This window comes from Callithrix jacchus, chromosome 1 (assembly GCF_049354715.1).
Source record: "Callithrix jacchus isolate 240 chromosome 1, calJac240_pri, whole genome shotgun sequence".
NCBI classification, from domain to species: domain Eukaryota; kingdom Metazoa; phylum Chordata; class Mammalia; order Primates; family Cebidae; genus Callithrix; species Callithrix jacchus.
Window position 1 is genome coordinate 205,275,339 of NC_133502.1, and position 22,822 is coordinate 205,298,160.

At 43.1% G+C, this 22,822-nt stretch overlaps 1 protein-coding gene across 11 annotated transcripts in view; it reads right to left on the reverse strand.

The window, feature by feature from the left end:
- Positions 1-22,822, reverse strand: part of LOC144577990 (uncharacterized) — a 206,605-nt gene that overhangs the window by 108,620 nt on the left and 75,163 nt on the right. The gene's annotated exons all lie outside the window — the stretch shown is intronic.

A 22,822-nucleotide genomic window follows, 5' to 3' on the forward strand; every position in this document is an offset into this window, starting at 1 on the left:
TTGTGATTTTTGCACATTGATTTTATATCCTGAGACTTTGCTGAAGTTGCTTATCAGTTTCAGGAGTTTTTGGGCTGAGGCGATAAGGTCTTCTAGGTATCCTATCATGTCATCTGCAAATAGAGACAATTTGGCTTCCACCTTTCCTATTTGAATACACTTTATTTCTTTTTCTTGCCTGATTGCTCTGGCTAGAACTTCCAGTGCTATATTGAATAGGAGTGGTGAAAGAGGGCATCCTTGTCTAGTGCCAGATTTCAAAGGGAATGCTTCCAGTTTTTCCCCATTCAGTATGATATTGGCTGTAGGTTTGTCATAAATAGCTTTTATTACTTTGAGATACGTTCCATCGATACCAAGTTTATTGAGAGTTTTTAGCATGAAGGGCTGTTGAATTTTGTCAAATGCCTTCTCTGCGTCAATTGAGATAATCATGTGGTTTTTGTTTTTGGATCTGTTTATCTGGTGAATTATGTTTATAGACTTGCATATGTTGAACCAGCCTTGCATCCCCGGGATGAATCCTACTTGATCATGATGGATAAGTTTTTTGATTTGCTGTTGCAATCAGCTTGCCAATATTTTATTGAAGATTTTTGCATCTATGTTCATCATGGATATTGGCCTGAAGTTTTCTTTTCTTGTTGGATCTCTACCGGGTTTTGGTATCAGGATGATATTGGTCTCATAAAATGATTTGGGAAGGATTCCCTCTTTTTGGATTATTTGGAATAGTTTCAGAAGGAATGGTACCAGCTCCTCTTTGTGTGTCTGGTAGAATTCGGCTGTGAACCCATCTGGACCTGGGCTTTTTGTGTGTGGTAGCTCTTAATTGCTACCTTGACTTCTGCCCTTGTTATTGGTCTATTCATAGTTTCAGATTCCTCCTGGTTTAGGCTTGGGAGGACACAGGAGTCCAGGAATTTACCCATTTCTTCCAGGTTTACTAGTTTATGTGCATAGAGTTGTTTGTAATATTCTCTGATGATGGTTTGAATTTCTGTGGAATCTGTGGTGATTTCCCCTTTATCATTTTTTATTGCATCTATTTGGTTGTTCTCTCTTTTCTTTTTAATCAATCTGGCTAGTGGTCTATCCATTTTGTTGATCTTTTCAAAAAACCAGCTCTTGGATTTATTGATTTTTTGAAGGGTTTTTCGTGTCTCTATCTCCTTCAGTTCAGCTCTGATCTTAGTTATTTCTTGTCTTCTGCTGGGTTTTGAGTGTTTTTGATCTCGTTCTTCTAGCTCTTTCAATTTTGATGATAGGGTGTCAATTTTGGATCTCTCCATTCTCCTCATATGGGCACTTATTGCTATATACTTTCCTCTAGAGACTGCTTTAAATGTGTCCCAAAGATTCTGGCATGTTGTGTCTTCGTTCTCATTGGTTTTGAAGAACTTCTTTATTTCTGCCTTCATTTCATTGTTTATCCAGTCAACATTCAAGAGCCAGTTGTTCAGTTTCCATGAAGCTGTGCGGTTCTGAGTTCATTTCTGAATTCTGAGTTCTAACTTGATTGCACTATGGTCTGAGAGGCTGTTTGTTATGATTTCAGTTGTTTTGCATTTGCTGAGGAGTGCTTTACTTTCAATTATGTGGTCCATTTTAATGTAGGTGTGATGTGGTGCTAAGAAGAATGTATATTCTGTGGATTTGGGGTGGAGAGTTCTGTAAATGTCTATCAGGTTTGCTTGCTCCAGGTCTGAGTTCAAACCCTGGATATCCTTGTTGATTTTCTGTCAGGTTGATCTGTCTAATATTAACAGCGGAGTATTAAAGTCTCCCACTATTATTGTGTGGGCGTCTAAGTCTCTTTGTAAGTCATTAAGAACTTGCCTTATGTATCTGGGTGCTCCTGTATTGGGTCCATATGTGTTTAGGATCATCAGCTCTTCTTGTTGTATCGATCCTTTTACCATTATGTAATGGCCTTCTTTGTCTCTTTTGATTTTTGTTGCTTTAAATTCTATTTTATCAGAGATGAAAATTGCAACCCCTGCTTTTTTTTTTTTGCTCTCCATTTGCTTGGTAAATCTTCCTCTGTCCCTTTATTTTGAGGCTTTGTGTATCCTTGCATGTGAGATGGGTTTCCTAGATACAGCACACTGATGGATTTTGGATTTTTATCCAATTTCCCAGTCTGTGTCTTTTGATTGTTGCATTTAGTCCATTTACATTTAGGGTTAATATTGTTATGTGTAAATTTGATACCGCCATTTTGATGCTAGCTGGCTGTTTTGCCCATTAGTTGTTGTAGATTCTTCATTATGTTGATGCTCTTTAGCATTTAGTGTGATTTTGGAATGGCTGGTACTTGTTCCTTTCTATGTGTAGTGCCTCTTTCAGGAGCTCTTGTAAAGCAGGCCTGGTGGTGACAAAATCTCTGAGTACTTGCTTGTTCACAAAGGGTTTTATTTTTCCTTCACTTATGAAGCTCAGTTTGGCTAGATATGAAATTCTGGGTTGAAAGTTCTTTTCTTTAAGGATGTTGAATATTGGCCCCCACTCTCTTCTGGCTTGTAGTGTTTCTGTCGAGAGATCTGCTGTGAGTCTGATGGGCTTCCCTTTGTGGGTGACCTGACCTTTCTCTCTGGCTGCCCTTAGTATTTTCTCCTTTATTTCAACCTTGCTCAATCTGACGATTATGTGCCTTGGGGTTGCTCTTCTTGCAGAATATCTTTGTGGTGTTCTCTGTATTTCCTGCATTTGAGTGTTGGCCTGTCTTGCTAGGTGGGGGAAATTTTTCTGGATAATGGCCTGAAGAGTATTTTCCAGCTTGGATTCATTCTCTTCCTCACATTCTGGTACACCTATCAAACGTAGTTTAGGTCTCTTCAGATAGTCCCACATTTCTTGGAGACTTTGCTCATTCCTTTTTGTGCTTTTTTCTCTGATCTTGGTTTCTCATTTTATTTCATTGAGTTGATCTTCGACTTTTGATATTCTTTCTTCTGCTTGGTCAATTCGGCTGTTGAAACTTGTGCATGCTCCCTGAAGTTCTCATATTTTGTTTTTCAGCTCCTTTAATTCATTCATATTCCTCTCTAAGTTATCCATTCTTGTTATCATTTCCTCGAATCTTTTTTCAAGGTTCTTAGTTTCTTTGCATTGATTTAAAACATGTTGTTTTAGCTCACAGAAGTTTCTCATTACCCACCTTCTGAAGTCTGATTCCATCATTTCATGACAGTCATTCTCCATCCAGGTTTGTTCCCTTGCTGGTGAGGAGTTTTGGTCCTTTCTAGGAGGCGAGGTGTTCTGGTTTTGGGTGTTTTTCTCCTTTTCGTGCTGTTTTCTTTTCATCTTTGTGGATTTATCCACCTGTTGTATTGAGTGGTTGCTGACTTTTCAATTGGGTCTCTGAGTGGACGCCCAGATTGTTGATGATGAAGTATTTCTGTTACTCTGTTTTCCTTCTAACAGTCTAGCCCCTCCACTGTATGACTGCTGAGGTCCACTCCAGGCCCTGTTTGTGTGGGATGCACCTATAGCAGCTGCGGAACAGTGAGGGATGCTACCAGTTTCCTTTTCTGCTATCTTTGTCCCAGAATGATGCCTGCCAAATGTCAGTCTTTTGGATATAGAGGGGTCAGGGAGCTGCTTGAGGAGACAGTCTGTACTTTATAGGAGCTCAAGTGCTGAGCTGTGAGCTCTGTTGTTCATTCAGGGCTGTTACGCTGCTATGTTTAATTCTGCTGCAGCAGAACTAATAACAAAAAAACCCTTTTTTTCTCAGATGCTTTGTCTTGGTGGGGGGATTCGGGCTTTCTTTGTGAGTGTCCATTGTGCTGTCCTGCCCAGCTAGGAGGCAGTCTAATCACTATTTGCCTGCTGAGACTTCGCCCTGCTGGTGTGAGGTTCGCCCTGTTGCTGCAGGCTCTGCCCTGCTGCTGTGTTCTCTGCCCTGCTACCACGGGCTATGCCCTGCGGCGGAGTCTCTCTGTTGTAGTGGGTTCCCTTGGCAATGGCAGGCTGCATCAGCAATGGGCGTGTACCTCAGTAGGGGCGGATTGCCTCAGTAATGGTGGACGCCCCTCCCCCACCAAGCTGCACCGTCCTGGGTTCAGCTGTGCCTGCAGTGAAACTCTTCACCCAGAGTGTTTGAAATTGCCATTTTGTTTGTCCCACTGCGCTACCCCAAACGCCGTTTCCCTGGAATCTCTTGGCCTGGCTCACTGTCCAAGTCCCGTTCAGTCAGATAGATATGCCAATCTGCCCTCTCAAGTCTCAGATTGCTGGTTTAACAGGGCACCCAGACCAGTGCGCTTTGTGTGGAGCGCTGTGGAGCGCCACTGCGCTACAGCACTGGCTGCCGGCTGCACCAGCCAAAACCTCTGCCTGGCGTCCCGTGTCTCTTTTATACCTGGGAATTTCCCCATTCTGTGGGCAACAAAGATCCGTCTGGAAATGCGGTCCTGACTCACCCACTGTGCATTCACCGAGAGCTTTAATCCTGGGTTGTTCTCACTGTGCCATCTTCATCATTTTTCTAATGAAAATTTTAATGAACTTACATGTAATGTACCAGTTAAAATAAAAGTGGGATAATAAATGGACCTATATGATGATAAAGTTCCTGCAGTCTATTTGGAGTGATGAAATCTTGATTACACTGTGATAGGTTAAGTACGTTTATTGTTATCCTTTTTTTAAACATTAACATTACTATAAAAAGTGACATCATCAAAATCTACACATATAAATTAAAATGGAATATTTGAAAATGTTCAAACAACCCAAAAGATGGCAGGAAAGAGGAAATAGGAGAAGAAAAACAAAGGAAACAAAATATAAAAACTAAAATGATACATCTAAATAAAAATATATCAATTATTACATTCAATGTAAATGGTCTAAATACACTAAATAAAAGACAAGCATTTTCAGAATGTATAAAAACACATGACCCAACTATATGCTACATACAAGAAACGTACTTTGTATATAATGATGGAGATGAGTTAAAAGTAAAAAAAAAAAAAAAAAGCTAAAACTGATATCACATAAACATTAATAAAAATAAAACTGGGTGCCTGTACTAAATGGACTTCAGAGCAAAGAAAATTACCTGGAGTAAACAAAGGCAACTAAGGGTCAATTCAAGATAAGAATCCAAAATGTATACGTAAATTAAAAAGTTTCAAAATACATAAAGTAAAACTGACAGAACTGGAGACAGAAATAGACAAATATACAACCATTGTTTGATATTTTAAAACTTCTAGTGATAGACCTAATAGATAAAAACTCAGTAAGAATGTCAAACAAATGAACAATATTATCAACTACTGGATGTAATTGATATTTACAGAGCATTCTACCCAACAACAGTAGAATACAGATTCTATTCAGGTCCACACGGGATATTTACCAAGACAGTCCACTTTCTAAGCCATAAGACAACCCTTAACAAATTAAAAAGAATTGAAATTGGGGCTGGGCGCAGTGGCTCACGCCTGTATTCCCAGCACCTTGTCAGGCTGAGGCGGGTGGATCACGAGGTCAAGAGATCGAGACTATCCTGGTCAACATGGTGAAACCCCATCTCTACTAAAAATACAAAAAATTAGCTGGACATGGTGGCGTGTGCCTGTAATCCCAGCTACTCAGGAGGCTGAGGCAGGAGAATTGCCTGAACCCAGGAGGCAAAGGTTGCAGTGAGCCGAGATCGTGCCATTGCACTCCAGCCTGGGTAACAAGAGCAAAACTCCAGCTGAAAAACAAAAAACAAACAAACAAAAAAAGAATTGAAATCATACAGGTTACGTTCTTTGACTGTAATGAATTAAACAATAACAGAAAGTATGAAAAATTTCAACACAATTGTGTATTATCAATACATTTCTAAATAATCAATGGATCAAAGAGAAGGTGTCAAGAAAAATTGTAAAATACTTTGAACTGAATAAAAATATACTATACCAAATCTGTGAGCTACAGTTAAAGCATAGAGGGAAGCATTGCTTAGAGGAAAAATTATAGTATTAAATGTTTATATTAGAAAAGAAGAAAAGACTCAGGTTAATAATTTTCACCTTAAAAACCTAAAAAAACAATGAGAACACATGGACACAGGGAAGGGAGCATCACACACTGGGGTCTATTGGGGGGAAATAGGGGAGGGTCAGCAGGGGGTGGGAGTTGGGGATAGATAGCATGGGGAGAAATGCCAGATATAGGTGATGGGGAGGAAGGCAGCAAATCAGACTGCCACATGTGTGTACCTATGAAACAATCTTGCATGTTCTTCACATGTACCCCAAAACCTAAAATGCAATAAATAAAATTAAAAAAAATAGAACAGAAGACTACATATCAGAATATTAACTGGTTATTTCTAATGTTAAGATCAAGGAGAATTTCAGTTTTCCTTTTTATCTGTATTTTTTACTAGTTTTGGTCTTACAAATAATTATAACAAAAAGGTTTTTTTAATGGTAAAAAAACAAAAAATAAACCTAAAAAAAAGAGCAAAATGAATCCAAAGCAAGCAAAAAAAAAAAAAAAAAATGAAGAGCAGAAATCAATAAAATTGAAAAAAATCAATGAAACAAAAAACTGTTTTTGAAAGATAAAAAAGTGATAAGCCTCTAATGAGACTTATTTTAAGAAAATAAGCCACAAATTACTGATATCAGAAATAAAAAATAGAATATCATTGCAGATCCCACAGACAATGAAAGGATAAAAAGGGATTATTACGAATGACTCTACTCACATAAATTTGACTAATTGTCAGAAACGTACCAATTTCTTGCAAAACCACGAACTACTATAATTGATTCAAGAGGAAATAACCCACATTGAATTATAACTATTAAAGACATTGAAATCAGAGTTTTAAAAACCTTCCAAGAAAGAAATATCTGTGCCCTAATGGTTTCACTTGAAAATTCTCCCAAGCATTTAAGGAACAAATAATGCCAATTCTACACAATCTCTTACAGAAAATATAAGCAAAGAGAACACTTTTCTAACTCATTTTATGAGACCAAGATTACCCTAATACCAGGAAGAGTTCAGGGCTGGCAATACAGAATTGACAGTCAGCAGCATAGTTAATAGCAAGGTAATGTAAAATGCATGCAATTATCTGAGATTGCCCAAGGATCCCATGTCTAGTGAAAGGAACTGGAGGTCATGAGAGAAAACTGGAAAACTACAAGGGGCCGTGGCTGGCAGCAGGAAGCAGGTAAAACTGTGACCCAGAAGTGGTCACAGTTGAGGACAAAATAAGCAACAGCTTGAAGAAGAAACGAGAGGCCAGTAACATCAAATTAAACAGCATGATTGAAGACAAGAGGAAACGTACCTGCAATTACCACCCAGTTAGGCCTGCAGGTTTCCAAGCCTGTGTCATTGGGCTTACATCCTGGCTTCACTACCTAAACTCAGCTAACCACGTTGTGCCTCAATTCCTTCCTCCACAAAATGGGGCTGATAACATGCCCTAGTTCAAAGGTTGCTATGAAAGAGAAATGAGCTAATGGGGGCAAAGGTACTTGGCACAATTGCCAGGAACAGAGAACGTGTTCAATGAATATTAGCTGCCAATGTTACCATGTCCTTCACAGCAACTTTTCTGGCAAGCATCATACCTAACATGTGAAGGCAAAATGAAGTCAGCTACCAACGCCTCACCTCATGTGTTTTCAGTGAGACCATCTCCTGCTGGTCTCATTGAAAACACATCCATCTTGCCCTTGCAGTGAACTCTTCCAAATATAATAAAAAGGCAGTATGGTATTTAATGTTTGTACAGGAACGGTAACCTACTTCTCCAAAGATAATGGTCCTAGCCTTTGACTCTGCCACCAATGAGCTGTGTGCACTTGGGCAACCATCGACTTTCTGAGCCTAGAGTCCTTCAGTGATACCTAACACTTATCCTTCCCATCTCAGTTACTGTGAGGGATTCATCAGTAACTTGTGCAGCCTCTTCCCCTCTCTGCACATTCCTGAGAATCACAACAATGTGGCTGTGTCTAAAGTTACCAGCCTGAGTCTGGCCTGGGAGATTTTGTTTGTTTGTTTGTTTCTTTCTTTTTTGAGACGGAGTTTTGCTCTTGTTACCCAGGCTGGAGTGCAATGGCACGATCTCGGCTCACCGCAACCTCCGCCTCCTGGGTTCAGGCAATTCTCCTGCCTCAGCCTCCTGAGTAGCTGGGATTACAGGCACGCGCCACCATGCCCAGCTAATTTTTTTGTATTTTTAGTAGAGACGGGGTTTCACCATGTTGACCAGGATAGTCTCAATCTCTTGACCTCATGATCCACCTGCCTCAGCCTCCCAAAGTGCTGGGACCACAGGTATGAGCCACCATGCCCGGCCCTCTTTTTTTTTTTTTTTTTTTAATTATTCTGTGGCCCGGGAGATTTTGAAGATCAGCAGGCCAGTTATGGATGACTGATGGAGTGGCTGCATTACTCCATGGAATTTCAAATCTCCCTATAACATGTCTTATATGAGATCAAGAAACCATTTAGTCTCTCTGCTTCCATGCTATTCAGCAAGACTAAAACCCAAAAACCCACTCCAAGTTAAAACAACTTTCATCATCTGAAAGTCCTCCTTTAAGAAGTGGAAGAAGAAGAATCACCAACACCAGAGTCAAGTGCCAGGCCAAGTCTTAAAACTAATTATCTGTGGGATCTTGGACAAGACATTATCTTCCTGTGGACCTCAGTTTTCTCATCTGTAAAATAAATGTGCTGTCCTGCCTTATTACAAGTTGAGTTCTGGCTGTTAGATCCTTCATCCTAAAATGAAAGGAATAGAAAAGTCTTCATGAAGAGAGAAGTCTTCCTGAACTTTCATAAGAGACTCTTGTTGAATGAACCATCGAAAAATGAAACAGGTACAATGTGAGCCATCAGTTTTCCAGAGACTCTGGGAGCCACCTAGGGAGCTAAATAAAAGCAAGGAAGTTTCCACTTAAAATACTTCGTTGATTTTTAACAAGGAATTTCCCCCTCCCTTTCTCTCTCTCTCTCTTTTTCTCTGCTTAGCTTTTAAGGTTCATGGAAGCATAGATTTTAAATGTACCACGGCACAAATGCAAGATGACAGTGATGCAAAATGGGACAAGAGGAACTTATTTTCATAACTGCCTCTCGTTCAGGGGCACAGAAGGAATCAACACAGCATCATTGCCCAATTATTTCTCCTCCTGAAACTCATTAAGGCTTTCTCAATTCATAATCAATACATTAAAGTCTCTCGGTTTTATAAAACAGTTCATCAATATTTTATGGTTTTAATAATTTATGTTTTATTACAGAAGCAGATGGAACCCTACAGCACGCTTAATCTCCAGAGGCAACAGGGAAGAAAGAAAAAACTTGAGCTGCAAATTCCAGACTTAAATAGCCAGCTTTGCTGGGTCCCTGCCTTCAATTTGAAGCTTTGTAGGGAGGGCTAGTAGCTGGGGGATAGCCCACCTGACTCATGAACTTCATGAAGGGAGGGACAAGTTCCAATTATTTTTGACCCTCTACGAAGTGTCAAGTACAGGCTAAGTACTCAACAGACATGATCTCATTTAATCTCTCCAAGAGCCATACAAGAACGATATTATTGTCCCCATAGCACAGATAAAGAAACTGAGACTCAGAGTTAGCAAGTATCTTAGCCAAGTCTGCACAGCCAGAAAATGGTAGAGCTGGGATTCAGGTTAGGTCATCTCAAGCATCCGTGCAGTTGACATCTCTGCTATAACTATCATCGACATCCCTTCTTTTGGAATTGTTTATTTATTTGAGACAGAGTCTCTCTCTGTAGCCCAGGCTGGAGTGCAATGGCATGATCTCAGCTCACTGCAACCTCTGCCTCCTGGATTCAAGTGATTCTCCTGCCTCAGCCTCCCAAGTAGCTGGGATTACAGGTGCCCACCAATATACTGGGCTAACTTTTGTATTTTTAGTAGAGACAGGGTTTCACCATGTTAGTCAGGCTGGTCTCGAACTCCTGACCTCAGGTGATCCACCTACCTCGGCCTCCCAAAGTGCTGGGATTACATGCGTGAGCCACTGCACCCAACCTGAAATATGCATTTATTGAGCACCAACTTTGGTCAGCACTGGAGATGCACAGATGAATTACATGGGCAGGGAGCTCTGACCTCACGGAGCTCACAGATGAGTGGGGCTAGACCATAAGCAAGTAACGGTTTTTTAAAACTTAAGAGAATTCAGAACTTCCACCAGATCTCATTCAGTTCCCCGCTTGCACCAAGGCTCTTGCAACCCATTTCACTACTCAAGCCATTGCATTTCTTGGCCATCTCAGCTGAGCTCATGTGGCCCAAAGCAAAGACCCGGACTGGGCAGAGGAGAAAGGACTTCCTACCAGACTGGGTTTCAAAAAGTATCCCATCAGGTCCCTATTTCAATGAATACTTTCCCCTGGGATGATGTTTTCCCAATGCACCCATGAGTGTTCCCTCGAGTGTTTATGTTTTCCCCGTGGCTGTTATTCCCAAGGGCATGGGGTTTGCTGCAGACCCAGGACAGCAGCTTCTTTCATAAATGCACCAAGAAACTTCAGTCTGGTGAGAGAGCATTTTGCTTCCGTTTCCAAAGTGAAGGCGAATGTACAAAGGCTCATTTCCCTATAGTTTCATAGTCTGGTCATGACTCTGTCTCCCATGTTAATTTCTTAAAACTGAGGCATATGTTTCAGCCAGTGTTAGACCTCATTGCCTATCATAGTGCTTGACACACAGTAGGTGCTCAATAAATGTTGCATGAATGAATTGTTGTTTAAGTTCAAAGCCTGGACTGCCCTTTAATTCCTGTGCAACCCTGGGCAAGTTACCCAACCTCTGTGCATCAGTTTCTTTATATGTCAATCGGAGCATCGTATAGTACCTACCTCATAGAGCTCATGAGGAATAAGTAAATTAGTAGGTGGGAAATTCTGAGCAGAATGCATGGCACGTGGTATACACAAAATAAATGATAGCTTCCTGATTTTTACAGGTAGTCGAAGGCTGTTTTCAGGATGAACATAATTTTTCTATGCATATTTTCCCAGGGGGTATTTGTACCATTCAGGATATGTTCCTATAGGTATTTTTCAAACTAAGTTTAATTTTTTTCTAGTAGACATTTTTCCCTGGGCATCTTTTTTGAGTGGTTATTTCTCCTAGTAAAATTTTTCTTGGGCCAGGTGTGGTGGCTCACACCTGCAATCCCAGCACTTCTGGAGGCTGAGGCAGGCAGATCACAAGGTCAGGAGTTTGAGACCAGCCTGACCAATATGGTGAAACCCTGTCTTTTCTAAAAACACAAAAGTTAGCCAGACATGGTGGCGGACGCCTGTGGTCCCAGCTACTTGGGAGGCTGAAGCAGGAGAATTGCTTGAACCTGGGAGGTGGAGGTTGCAGTGAGCTGAGATAATGCCATTGCACTCTAGCCTAGGTGACAGAGCAAGACTCTGCCTCAAAAACAAAAACAAAAACAAAAACAAAAAAATCCTGGTAGGCATCTTTCCCAGAAAGAATATCTCTCCAGCATGTCATCCTGCTCTCTCACTTTTTTTGGTAATGATTTCTCCAATGGATATTTTTCCTAGTAAATATTTTCACAGTGAGCATTTTCACAATGAAAATTCTCCACAGAGATTATCTTTTTCTTGGTGTGTGTGTGGGATTTTTAATAAAAAAATATTTCTGATGTGTATGTTTTCTGGTGTGTTTTTGCCGCAAAGTATGTTTCCATAGGATATTTTCCAGAATGAAATTTGTCTCCAGTAGGTGTGGCTGTTTTATACAAAATAGACATTTGTCCTACAAGTTGTACATGTTTTTCCCAAGAAATACCATCCATGTTATTAGACTAAATTGTGTATCCCTTTCAAAATTCATATTTTCACATTGGACTTCTAACTGCAATGTGACTGAATTTGGAAATAGGGTCTTTAGGAGGTAGTTAGGGTTAAATGAGGTCGTTAGAGTGAGGGTGTGATTTAATAGAAGTAGTTTCCTTATGAGAAGAGAGAGAGACGGGGGCCGAGGTGGCTCCGGCCAGTTGTCCTGCTGCTTGAGGAGGCGAGGCCATGAGTTCAAGGCCAACCTGAGCAATGTTACAAGCTCTCATTGATTGACAAAAAAGAAGAGAGAGAGACAGAGACAGAGACAGAGACCAGGAGTGCCTGCACACAGAGGAAAGACCATGTGAGGACACAGTGAGAAGGTGGCCAACTGCAAGGCATGGGGAGAGGACTCAGGAGAAACCCACGCTGCCACGCCTTCTAGCCTCCAGAACTTTTACAGAATTAGTTTCTGTTGTTTAAGTCTCCCGGTCTAGTATTGCATCATGGCAGGTTAAGCAATCTAATACACTTCCCAAAATGTCATATTTTGGGGTCTGAAGCTGAATCAGTGATAATCTCTCTGCTTTAGGCCACCTTCTGAGGGTCACCCAAAGGCATGCCCTGGTCACCCCACATGGAACACTAAGGGCTAACTCCACAGAAGCAGAAAGTCTATACTAATCTATGGCTCCTTTTTGTGCTGATGAAAGAATATGCTGTCCTGAATCCAATGTATTTTCCAGTTCACGGCTCTCCATTACTAGAGCCCTGCAAAACCAGCTCAGTAATGAGTCTCCCGTTCCCATTAATGCAACCCTGAGGCTGTGACACAAAGTATGGCAGAATCATGGAGATCTGCGGAGGGAAGAGGTGGCTTGGGTCCCTTTGCCTGGGTAATCATATTAGGGGAAGGCGTCACACCCCAGGATTCTTTCCTCCAGATCCCTTTCGTCTTGAGTATGGCTCCGGAGACGGGTGTGTGTTTCTAGTTGTTTAGATCCCGTCCACTAGAGGGCTTCCAAGAGTGATGAGAAGAGGCACCTTACAATTCAAACAGCAGACTCTGGATAAACATATTCATTCTAGGTGAGCTTAGTGAGGAATGCCAGTCAAAACAGCCCAGAAACGCCAGACACCAAGAATGTTTGGTAGAGGCCATATTCGAAAGAGCTACTCGGTCTTCAGCCCCCAGCATCACTTTCTCCAGCTCCTACTTCCACCCAAACCCACCCCCAACACACTATCCGATGGATTCCATTCCTTCTGCACAACTAAACACTAAAGGTCTTTTTATTTTCTTCTTATCTTCATTAAATTTGTTCTCAACAAAAATAATCAAAAATTAATTTATACTGAAATTCAATAACTGATAACAAGTAATGTTACTCCTTTCTCCCTGTCCCATTTCCTATTTTTTTCACACATTCTTTTGAAAAAATCAAAGGCTTAAATTAAAGAAAGAAATATCTACAGTGTGGGATTTCCAGGATTAGCCAGCTGGGGAGGGATGATTAGCAGGTAGCAAGATATCAGCTGCGTACCTCTCAGTCCCCGCCCTGCACCTGGGAAATTAGAGGAGTAAACTTGTATTGTGTGGCGTTGAAGTGGTACCTGAAACAGATTCTTCAGTACTGAACAAGGCACGAGACACTCTTTCCACTACCTAAGTCAGCACAAGGCATTTAACAGAGAACTCCGTGAAAATCAGATTCATCATGTGCAGTAGAAGGAATACCACCACCCTCCCACCCCCCACCAGAAGTCCATGTTCCGATCCCCAGACCTGTGAATATACTACCTTACATCACAGAGATGAGATGACCCCGGATGATCCAGGTAGGCGCAACACAATCACAAGAGTCCTTATAAGAAAAAGGCAGGAGGGTCAAAGTCAGACAGAGAATTGCAAGGCCATGCTGCTGGCTTTGAGGCTGGATTAGAAGCCAAGAAATTCAGGTGGCTTCCAGGAAAGGGGAAGGGACTAGATTCTCCTCCCATGTTTCCAGAAGGAACGCAGTCCTGCTGATACCTTGATTTTAGCTCAGCAAAACCTATGTCAGACTCTGACCCTCAGAATTTAAGCCACTAAATGTATTGTATAATTTTATATGATGGATTCCAGAATGTATGGCAACTTGTTACAGCAGCAATAGGAAATTAACATGCCATGGCCCGAGCCGCTATCATGTGGAGGCAGAATTTTCCAATCAGCCCAGAGCTGATCCTCAGATATTCCAGTACGGCGAAGCATTGATCTTTCAAGATCTGTCTCAGACGCCACCTGCCTCATAGCCTTCTCTGCTTCAACAGGAGGAAATCACCTCCCCCTTCTCCTGGCCAAAGAAAAGAGGACCCACATGCATGGAGCATAACAACACACCGTAGCAACCTCTTCACAAAGCCTCGTGCCAACACACCACCACCTGAAGGATATCACGGTCTGTATTGCACAGGTGTGGAAATAGGCTCAGAGAGCTTACGCAGGTCCAAATGGCACAGTTAGAGAATGACACCGTTGGAATTCCACCCATTCTCTCCTGCTCTTCACCTCCGGCTCTCTCCAGAGCACCCTAGCCACACTGTGGCATCTGTTGCTTCCACCTCAGCTCTACAGACAGTCATGCATCCCTTAACGATGGGGATACACTGTGAGAAATGTGTCGTTGGGAGATTTCATCATTGTGCAAGCATCACAGAGCACACTTACACAAACCCTAAATGGTCTGGCCTACTACACATCTAAGCTATATGGTGTAGCCTCTTGCTCCTAGGCTACAAACCTGTACAGCATGTGACTGCACTCAATACTGTAGGCAGTTGTTAGAAAATGGTAAGTATGTGTGTACCTAAACATAGCTAAACACAGAAGGGGGACAGTAAAAACACACTATTCCTGTAATCCCAGCACTTTGGGAGGCCAAGGTAGGCGGATCACAAGGTCAGGAGATTGAGACCATCCCGGCTAACATGGTGAAACACCATCTCTACTAATAATACAACAAATTAGCCGGGCATGATGGTGGGCATCTGTAGACCCAGCTATTCAGGAGGCTGAGGCAGGAGAATTGTTTGAACCTGGGAGGCGGAGGTTGCAGTGAGCCGAGATCGCGCCACACTGCACTCCAGCCTTGGTGATGGAGCAAGACTCCGTCTCAAAAAAAAAAAAAGAAATAAATAAAGAAAAACAAAACAAACCACTGCTATAATCTTATGGGATCAAGATACACAGCCTGTCATTGATGAAATATTATTATGCTGTGCATACCTGTGTTTGTGTCTTTTTCTTGCCTTGATGAGCTATATGGTGTAGCCTCTTGCTCGGTAGGCCCTTGAGGGTTCACGCTTGCTTCAACTTCCCTGTCCCCAACCCTCGTACCTAGTAGATGCTCACCAGATAGCAGTGAAAAGAAAGGGAATGATAAGCAGGAGTGGGGAAGAAGGAAAGGCGAGACGGACACAGACAGAAAGGAAGGAGGGAGGGAGGGAGGAAAAAAGGGAGAGAGTGGGGGAAAGGAAAAGGGAAGAAAGGACAGAATCTAAAGAGCCTTTGGGCATATCCCCTCTTCTCCATTGTGACATCTGTCTGGACTGTCACTGTCACTTAGTGCCTATGTGGTTCTGGTGGGTATGGCCAGTGCTCACCAATATCTACATGCTTTTCTTCAGGGACACACGGCTAGACTGTATTTTCCCATTATGGCCACGACACTGAGTTCTGCCAGCAGAATGTGAGCAGAAATGATACATGCCACTTCTAAGTCTAACCCATGAAAACCTCTCATGATCCTTACATTCTTTCTCCAGCTAAACTGAGATGTCTCTGAGGACTTGTAGATGGGAGGAGCCAGAAGGTATAGTAGGAGGAGCCTGGGTTCCTGAGGGACTCTGTGGAACAGAGCCTCTGCCTGGCCACCCTGGCCTGTGAGAGAGCAAGAGATACACGTTATTGCAGGAAGCCACAAAAATCTGGGATGTGTTCACCACAGCAATTTACTGGCCCTCTCTGAGCCTCAATTTTAAGATTAGTAAATGAAGGTGACCATGTGATACCTAAGATGCCTTGTCAGTAAAAATTCTGCAGGTCTCTGACTTTCTCCAGAATTTAATCCAAGGTCTTAGGCAATAAAGAAAAACTGAGTGCATTCATCCACCAAGTGGGCTTTTAGTGTTATGTATGTTTCTCTCTGAACAAATCCATTTCTTTTAATAATAGAAGAGCAGATCCATCCGTAACTGGCTCATTTTCAAAACAGGGTTTCGATTGACTGGGCTTCAGAGCATCTGAGTCCCATAACATAAAATCAATCAGCAACGGACTGAATTTAACTAATTTCCACTGGTGAGATGGCTCCTGATTTAAGCGCCCTTTCTTTTCATTTTCCCTATCACCCAGCTTCTTGCAAGCTGTATACCTACGTGAATATTCTACATCTTCCAACTGAGTGGGCTCTCCCGGGGACTGTCCACCTGGAAGGAGCAAACACATGCATCTTGATTTCCTCTGTATGGGAGGTTTGGGGCATACCCAGAGGGAATGGCAACTCTTTCCCCAGGCTAAACTTATTCATCCACAGTAATGAAATCTTTCTGAGTTCCCAGGATATTGACTACAGGGGAGACCCACCAGAGCAGGAAAAAGAATAAAGGTGGGTTTTGTTTGTTTGATGATGATTGATCTTCCTAGAGATCTCCCGTTTCCCTGCCTGCTCTCTATAGTTTACTCACAATACATCAGCCGGGGTACGGCTGTTAAAACATAAGTCAGAACATGTTGCTTCACTGCTCACAGAAGTCCAAAGAATTCTCTTACTCCAAGTTAAACTAAAGTCCTGGCTGGGCGTGGGGACTCACGCCTGTAATCCCAGCACTTCGGCAGGCCAAGGCAAGCGAATCATGAGGCCATGAGTTCAAGACCAGCCTCACCAATATGGTGAAACCCTGTCTCTACTAAAAATACAAAAATCAGGACCAGGCGCAGTGGCTCACGCCTGTAATCCCAGCACTTTGGGAGGCCGAGGCGGGTGGATCACGAGGTCAAGAGATTGAGACCATCCTGGTCAACATGGTGAAACCCCGTCTCAACTAAATACACAAAAAATTAGCTGGGCATGGTGGCGCATGCCTGTAATCCCAGCTACTCAGGAGGCTGAGGCAGGAGAATTGCCTGAACCCAGGAGGCAGAGGTTGCGGTGAGCCGAGATCGCGCCATTGCACTCCAGCCTGGGCAACAAGAGCAAAACTCCGTCTCAAAAAAAAACCAAAAATCAGCTGGGCATGGCGGTAGGCACCTGTAGTCCCAGCTACTCCGTAGGCTGAGGCAGGAGAATCGCTTGAACCTGGGAGGCGAAGGTCGCAGTGAGTCAAGATCGCGCCAGGGCACTCCAAGCCTGGGCGACAGAACGAGACTCTATCTCAAAAAGAAGAAAGAAAGAAAGAAAAAGAAAGAAAGAAAGAAAGAGAGAGAGAAAGAGAGAGAAAGAAAGAAAGAAAGAAAGAAAGAAAGAAAGAAAGAAAGAAAGAAAGAAAGAAAGCTAAAGTCCTTGCAAAGACACCCAAAGCCATACATTTTCTTGTCCAACCATATTTCCTTCTCCTCTCTCACTGCTCCCTCCATCCCTGCGAGGGTACCTCCTAGCTATGGCGACTCCAACTCCCACCTCGGGGCCTTTGAGTCTACTCTTTCCTCTTCCTGGAAGGCTTTTCTCCAGATTATCTTTACATCCTCCCACCCTTCCTTCAACTCTTTGATCTAGCAGCAAGGGGTCTTCCCTAAAAATGGTATTTATAATTGCACACGCTCCATCACCGACATTGCTCGTTCCCCTTCCCTGATTTTATTTTTCTCTGTTGTCTTGGTCACCTTATTATTCATGCTGTAGACCTATAATAGGCTTATTGCATTGTCTGACCACTCCTTTCTCAATGGAAGCCCCCAGAGTAAGTGCTACTGTTCTTTGCTGCCATTCTCCCGGCACCTAGCAGATTTGCTGACACACGGTGAGTGCTCGATAAATATTCATTGCATTGAATTGAAATTTTGTTCTGCCCTTGTATTTAGCAAATGAAATTATAGGCCCCTTATCTTTAACATATGACATTGTGTGCCTTGGACAGGAGTTAATAATTGTGTCACTCAAGGATAGAAAATGGAATGGTCCTTTGGAAAGCCAGCTTGGGGAGAAAGAAGAGTATGGTGGGAGTTCCTGAATCACTGCAACCCCTTTCATTCAGCACTGGATATACCTGGACCATAGCAGAGGTTTTTAACCTAAGATGCATGGACCCCCAAAAAGCTTCAGGGGGCCTGTAAACTACTTGAAATCACAGGAAAAAAGGGATGTATGTGTGTGAAACATACATGTATGCTCACCAATTCTTCTCACAATATCTACTAGTGCCAACTCCTTCCTGGGCTCTTGAGCTACAAAAGAAACCCCACGTAGCTTACATTCTAATGAGAAAAGAAATACTGAACGAATATGTATTTCTGTAAATAATAAAGCCAAGGGGCTAGAGAATGTCTAGGCTGGCAAGCAGATTTTTCAGGTAACACGACATGGAAGTTCTCTGAGAGGGTGGAACAGGAACAGAGATCTGAATTACACAAGGGAATAAACAATGCAGCTAGGAGGCAGAGGAAAGGGCAAATGCAAAGACCCCGAGCTGAGAAAATCTGGGCAGGTGCAGGAAATGGGAAGAAGTCCAGTGGGGCTGGACAGACAGCCACAGAGAGAACAGCAGGACAGAAGGGCAAAGAGATTAAGGGGAAGGCAGGTAGCTCCTTGCAGAGCCATGTGTGGACTTTGCATTTGGATTTAACCGCCAGGATGATAGAAGTCCAGTGGAGGGGTTGTGAGTAAAGGGGTAACTTCATCTGACTTGTGTTTTAAAAGGCTCTCTCAAATGGCTGCATGCAGAACAGACTGCAGGAGGCAATGTGGAGCAGGCAGATAACTGGGAGCCAGGCAGCGACCCACTGGAGAGGGAGTAGCCTGGACTAAGCAGTGGGCAATGGAAAAGGTGAGACATAGGGCTACTTGCTAACTGAATGTAGATGTATGGGCATTTTTCTGGAGAGAGTCTTTATCGGACATCTGTTTCTCCTGACAGTCTGGCATGCATTCTTGCTTCTGGTGAAAACATCTCAGCCTCAACGTTTGGAACTATGCTGCTGCAATAGACACAGTATGCACGGAACTGTCCTTCAAAGTTTCCAAACTTCCCCTGGCTGAGGAGTCAGCCCTCGATCTCAGCTAGGTCAACGAGGCCCTCTTCTCTGGAAAACTGTAGAAAGTTCAGCAGAGCGACTTAGGTCTGAAATTGGAAACGTTCACCCTGACAGCTGGCCCCTGAAGGGGCTGCCCATGAGTTCTGCTAGCTGAACCCTGAGGCTACTTTGATCCTTCCCTTTCTACAAAGAGTCAGTCCATGGCCCCAGGTCAACCCTGTGGCCGTTGATGTATCGGAAGCACTGTTTTAAAGTCCATGTGATGTAGGAAAATACTATCAGACTGGGGTTCAGAAAACCTGGGTCCTAGACTAGGTTCTGATGCTGAAAATCCACAAAATGTTGACAAACATCTTCTCCTCTAATCCTCTACTTTGAATTTCCTCACCTCCAGCAGAAACAAAAACAAAACCAGAAAAAAGCAGAGGAGGCAGAGGTGTGACCCATTGTATTCTCCTATGTCATGTCCATGCACATGGCATAGAACACTATAACGTGTAAAATGTCCATCTCTCCCACTGGGCTGGAGGAGGAGGTAGCTTTATTCATTCACAGAGAAATAGTTGCTGAATCTCTTTCATGTGACAGGTGTGATGCAATATTCCAGGGTGATTACCTGTGTCTACTCCAGCTCAGTACTAATGCTTAATAAATGTTTTTGAAAAAATGATTGCGTTTCAGAGCTCCTTTAGAGACTAATTAACACACGGAATGCACACTGTAAGGTGATTCCAGATTGTTGCTATGAGAATGATCTCTTTAGAGATTCCTCTCCAGTTCCCATAGTCTATGAATCTATGAATCCCCTATATGAAAAGTTAGCAATAATGGATTGTGTCTTCCGAAAATCACAGCTGCTCACTGGATGCTTCTCTTGAAGAGATGCCATCAGCAGGTTATTCTGACCTGCTCATGGAGACTTTCTTAAAAGACAAGGATTAGTAGATAATTCACCTGTCTAGAAAAACAGGTGCTAACTTCTACTTTATAGCTAGGCTGGGGGGTGGGGGGAAATAAAAGCAACTGTTTCCATAGCAACAAAATGCACAATTTAAAGAACATAGTGCCTTGCTTAAATCTATTTATAAAAATGTGTAGGAAATACAATTAAGGAAACTAACACCAGATGAAGTACTTGGGCTCTGGCTTAATTGTCTGTCTTCCATCATTTAGTACTTAAGTCAAATGGGTTGCTAAAAGATGGAGGGGTCAGCAGCACAGAGGAGGATGATGACTTTCCTGCATCCCTCAGAGGGTCAAGCCCCTTCACAGCCCCTACAATCTCAGACCCAAAGCAGCAGCTCCCATTGCCCCTGCCTAGCCCTGTGCAGACAGTTTTCAAGGCCAGCATGAGGCGTGGGTTAGTAGGTCACCACCTTAGAGATCTGATTTAATTGTCCCCTGTGGCTCACTAGACTGCAAAAACCTTTACTGTTGACCTGAAATTTTCACCAGGAGATTCCTAAAGCTGCATTTATAAGCCTTGCTTCATTTCCAAAATTCATCCTGTGCCTGCCAGGATTCTAAACTGAAGTCCAAAGTCAGCTCCTCTTCCTGAACAGCTGATTTCTGTCCCTTTACACTTTCTGGCATTCAGGACTGATACCACTCACAGTCTTAAATCTTGCCCACTTTTTCTTCTCAGTTGTCTCCTGTAAGCTTTCGACTGTCATGACCCAGGATGACACAAAATACAGTAGAGATGGTCTCACTGCAGGTCTTCCAAGGGACATCTTTGGCTCCCTTCCTGGGCCTCGGTGTTCTCCCACCAGACAATCTGGTCCTGGGCTCCAGACTCTGGGAGTGTCCAAGGGTCTACAGCCCGTCTGCTAAGCAAAACCTTGACCTTGTGTTTCCTGAACTTCAGAGCCTATCCCTCAAGGGTAAAATGCTGAAGTAGCCACGTGCTGGTGTTGTACCTTGGACAGCTCCACGTGCTGATCTCAGTTTTCACCCATGTTGCTTGCAGGAGCTGGAGTTCTGCATCTCCCTGACCAGGGACAGCTTCATCCTGCACAGGGCCATGCATGCAGGGTGTGCTCAGTCATCAGTGGTGACTGCTGACCTCCTTCTGTCATTCTCACATGCTCCACAGCAACCACAAACACTTGTTAAACCTGGAAAGAGGAGAAGGCCACCCCAGAATATTCATGCTTCTCTCTCACTAATTAGGTGAACCAGATAGGGCCACATGCAATCAGATGGACTCCTAAACAGAACAAAACATCACACTCTGTCTCGTGGGTTGAAATATCCAACACTAAAAAATAAAGGAAAATGTTATAAATACAGCAGTCTCCCCATATCCCTCCATGGTTTTGCTTTTTGAGGTTTTTAGTTACCCTCAGTCAACTTCGATCTGAATATGTTAAATGGAAAATTCCAGAAAAACACAATTTGTTTTTTGTTGTTTTGGGTTTTTGTTTTTTCTGAGATGGAGTCTTGCTCTGTGGCTCAGGCTGGAGTGCAGGGGCACGATCTCGGCTCACTGCAACCTCCACCTCCTGGGTTCAAGCAATTTTCCTGGCTTAGCTTCCTGAGAAGCTGGAATCACAGGCAACTGCCACCAGGCCTGGCTACTTTTTTTGTATATTTAGTAGAGACAGGGTTTCGCCATGTTGATCAGGCTGGTCTTGAACTCCTGATCTCAGGTGATCCACTCACCTCAGCCTCCCAAAGTGCTGGGATTACAGGTGTAAGCCACCGCACCTGGCCAAAATATACAATTTGGGAGTTTTAAATTGTGCACTGCTCTGAGCAGCATGAGGAAATCTCCACTCGGTCCTTACTGGATGTGGCTCCTCCCTTTGTCCAGCGCATCCACATGGCAGGTGCTACTGGCCCCAGAGTCACTTAGTAGTCATCTCAGTGATCAGTTAAACTCGAGGTTTTACAGTGCTTGAGTTGAAGTAATTCTTATTTTGCTTATTTTTTACTTTACTGCTAATAATTATTAGTTACTGTTGTTAATGTCTTACTGTGCCTACTTTATATATACAACTTTGTCTAAAGTATGTATCTACAAGAAAAACATAGGACAGTATGTGTAGGGTTCAGTATTACCAGCAGGTTCAGGCATCAACTGAGGGTCTTAGAATGCATTTGCCACAGATAAGGGAGAACAACTCTAAAAACACAAGAAAAAAACAGTGTCTTGTCCATTTTTCCAGTGCCCCCCTTCTTTCCAGAAAGAATCTAATCAGAAGAGTCTTGAATCACTTTTTCTGCAATGGCTAAGGCTCTTCAATCACAGGTGCTCCTTCTCCTGCCCCAGGCACAGCTGTCTTCTTTTCCTTCCTCAAACCAGTCAGGTACATTCCTTTGAGAAATACTGCTCCCTCTATCTGGATCTCCCTGACCTAAATCATTGCTTGTTTGCTTCTTGTTTGAGAGAGAGTCTCGCTCTTGTCACCCAGGCTGCAGTGCAGTGGCATGATCTTGGCTCATTGCAACCTCCGCCTCCCAGGTTCAGACGATTTTCCTGCCTCCCCCCACCAAATAACTGGGATTAGAGGGACCCACCGCCAGGCACACTCAGCTAATTTTTGTATTTTTCATAGAGATGAAATTTCACCATGTTGGCCAGCCTGGTCTTGAACTCCCGACCTCAGGTGATCTGGCTTCTGGCCTCCCAAAGTGCTGGGATTATAGGTGTGAGCCACTGCGCCTGCGCACTTGTTTGGTTCTTATCATTCAGTCCCCAGCTCAGAGAAGCCTTCCTGGACCACCCTGTTGAGAGTAGCCTCTCTTGCAGCCAAGTCTTCTATTTGTTCTGT